Below are 3,939 nucleotides of genomic sequence, written 5' to 3' on the forward strand. Positions count from 1 at the left end.
CAGATTGCCTTCATTTGCACTTCAGCCAGTTTGCAAATTTCTATGCCCTGTTTGTCATTCGACCAGCTGAATCATCAAGAGGACCCTGAAGCTCCTTTTAGTACAAGTCTTTCCAGAGATTCGCTGAACAGAGGGCAAATATGGAGTGAGAATTTGAGACAGGAAAACAGGGGGCATTCATATCTTCAGAGTCCATAAATCACCATGAACTCTCCCAGGCTACTCCAACAAGCCTGGGATTCCCTTGCCAGAGATGAGTCACAGATAAATTACCCAAGGCCTGCAGAGAACAAAAGGTTTGGCCAAAAGCTGCAAGGGGATGGGTGTTCTCCAAAAAGTAGCGGAAGCCTTGCAAACACATGCCTCTCGATGGATGGTGGAGTCTGATCTGCATTCCTGGTTCTCATGAACAGCAGGAAATAAAAACAAAAATAGATCAAAATTCACTCTGTGTTGACTTCTTTCCTGCATTTCTTGGCAGGTGGACTCAGATGTTTGATCTCACTAAGAGAGAGTTTTCCATCTGAAATTGAAATAGCCCCTCCTCTCAAACTAAATGCATCAGCAAAAGAAAATTAGCATTGATCTTGGCTAGGACTAGGTGGGGGAAGAGAGCTATCATCATGTTAGAGGTAGCATTGCAACACAGCTGCTCATGTGTGATCATCTGATCACTTCCTCTGTGGAATGTCATTATAATCTAACAGGGATGATTTTAAAAACATTCTTCAATGCTGTGGTCAAAATGTACCATATGGGAGTATAAAAAGGGGAGAGGGAAAGACGATGTGAGAGGAAGGAAGGAAGGAAGGAAGGAGGAAGGAAGGAAGGAAGGAAGGAAGGAAGGAAGGAAGGAAGGAAGGAAGGAAGGAAGGAAAGGAAGGAAGGAAGGAAGGAAGGAAGGAAGGAAGGAAGGAAGGAAGGAAGGAAGGAAGGAAGGAGGAAGGAAGGAAGGAAGGAAGGAAGGGAAGGAAGGAAGGAAGGAAGGAAGGAAGGAAGGAAGGAAGGAAGGAAGGAAGGAAGGAAGGAAGGAAGGAAGGAAGGAAGGAAGGAAGGAAGGAAGGAAGGAAGGAGAGAAAGAGAGAGAAAGCAAGCAAGCAAGCAAGCAAGAAAGAAAGAAAGAACTTCTAAGAATTTTTCCTGTATACATTATTAACTATGGTGAATATTCTCAGATAATACTTGCTGCTTCTATTAATGAGGTTAACGAGGAGAGAAAAATAGACTCTTCTGTTTACATCCACATTATTTCAATTTACATATATGTCTCCTTCCTCTGAATGATAAATGGATCAATCCATCTTTAATTTTTTTGGGGTTTTTTTTTTTTTTTTTTTTTTTTTTGTGCAGTACTGGTCCTCTTTCTTTGAATCTTAATCAGAACCTCAATAGAAAAGTTGATTTATGTAAGACTGGCAGGTCTTTTAAAGAACCTTGCTTCTCTCTCCTGTGCATTGTTGACCAACCGTATCAAGAGACTAGGATTGCCTCAGTTCTGCTGCATCCATATTTACTGTGGGGTGAAAAGAAGCCTCCCCAAACTTCAACTATATCAAGTGTTTAGCATGTGAAGGATATTCATCTTTAGGAGCCAGGCCAAAAAGTCAATAAACATTTAATTATTTCTGAAGCATATGGGGGCACTTACAACACCAATAACATGTTACTGTATCTTGGCATTGGGAAAAAGCTCAACAACATATTTTCATATTTCTGGTCAAGTAAATGCCCCCTCCAAAAGACAATATAACCACTTGAAACTAATTATAATTCTAATTAATTGTTTCTAAAACTAGCATATTATAGGTTGGTGATCAAAGACTCTATTACCTACATATCACATAATGACAGAGTGGTGTTAAAGATTCATATGCAGGGAAAAGCATGTAGTCATCTTCCTTTTTTTCCCATGGTAAACAAAAAAGAGAATATTTTTATTGATAAGTTTCTTGTTTTCTAAAATGAGTTATCTCCACTTGACTATGCAGCCATGGTAATAGAGAAAAAAATTCCAAATATTTTTCTGAAGAAACAGAAAGGAAATCCCCAATTTTAAAGATAAAGATAGCTTCATTATATCAATCATTAGCAATGTCATGCAGAGGAACATTCCTTATATGGCCTTATCTAACAGGATCAACTCTGTGGGGGTCCTTCAATTCAGCTCTTGGGGCAGCGACCCAGGCTATCCCTGTGTTATTTTAGCATATCCCAAACTAGCTCTTAGATAAATGGAAATTCAATCTGACACAGGTAGGAGACTGAAATGGAGCACCCTGAGAAGGCCTTTCTATTATTGTCACAACTCCTAGCAAGACTTGACTTCAATTTAGATCTAGGCAGGGACAGTTTTTAAACATGACATCAGTGTTTCAGGAGTTACATATGAGATTATACTGAAGTAAAATCACACATCCGTGCTGTCACTTTCATATTTTAATTAGGGGAATAAATATGCAAGGTATCTATAATTGTATAGGATACCTAAACCAATAACATTTTTTTACACCTGTGTGTCTATCTAACCCAAATGCAGTCCTATAGTCAAATACTCAATTTTTGTTCATACCTTTGTTGATCTCACCAACTCTTTGGTCACCAGTCAGTTTTCTTCAGAAAGATTTATTCATGCCTTTATATGTGAAACAAATCTTCCCTGTTTTCCCTTTTTCCTTAAATAATGCAGAACAGCCAAAGAACCAAAGTTCAAAGTTCTAAAAAAAACCAGTTCTGAATCAGAGCTCGATTTAGGTCAAGTGAGGATAAAAAAATACAGATTGTTTGTTGTTGTTGTTTTTGTTTAGTTTTTGTTAGTTTTTGTCCAAATATGCCACCTGTCACAGGGCCTGAATAGCAGGTGTTTGAACAATGATCTTTATCTGGAAAGAACACTGCCTACTAATTGGTTATCAGCTTTCTGTTCCACAGTACTTATGCAGCTGGAGGCAGGGCAACTAGAAGATTTGATTTTGTAGGAGCTTGCTAGGTTAAAAAATTAACTCATTTTTTTCCCTATTTTTTTTTTCTTATGTGTTATTAATCCTTTCCTTTCCTCCACCCAAAATTAATGGCAGGATGTGGTTTAAAGTGTTTATTTGTATTAATTTTTGATCTTTTAACTTATTCATGCACATCACTAAGCAATGCAGACATGCCAGATGAATGCCAGTTATACCATTTATATAAAGTTATGTATATTCTGTGCCTTGCAATGGCAGAGAAAACAGTGACATTAGTCATGAAAAAAACTTTTTCAAGGTTGTGCCCTGTACTTCCTGCAGAATACAAGAAAGTTATTGGAGATTAATAATACTTGCCCACTTACAGGAGGACTTAATTAACCTCTTAATAACTGAGTACATCAAATGGAAGATGTTACCTAAATACAATGTATTTTATTCCTGTGCTATTTAACTGCATATAATTACATCTCTATGGAATATATATCAATTTCCACTATTGGTTATATTCCCACTGATGTAATGTATGAACATGGCTTAAATCAGGAAGTCTTAATAGATGTTCAAAGACCACGAAGAAGAGTGTGGCTGCTGTTCTGAGTGTTTGCCTTTTATTTCTAATTATATAGAAATTATGAAAACTGGGTAGTTCTATATTAATATATATTAGCAAGAGTAAACCTGTTGCCTTAAAATCTGCAATATTTAATTATATATTTCTCTCAAGCCAAAACAAAACCCATTTCAGTCTTAAATATTTAATGTTACCTTCATTTGTATTGCTTGTAAACGAAATATAACTTAATGATTCCAAGAAAATATAGACTTTTATGTCTAGATTTTTATGGGAACAGTCAAGCTGAATTCTGTGTTTACTGGGTCAAGCATTACTCTTGTTGGGTAGCATTTCACTCTAAACAGTCCCACCAAAGCAAATGGAGATGTTATAGAAATAAGGAGTTACTCACTGTGAGCTGGG

Source organism: Erithacus rubecula (genome assembly GCF_903797595.1).
Source record: "Erithacus rubecula genome assembly, chromosome: 3".
In the NCBI taxonomy this organism is placed as follows: domain Eukaryota; kingdom Metazoa; phylum Chordata; class Aves; order Passeriformes; family Muscicapidae; genus Erithacus; species Erithacus rubecula.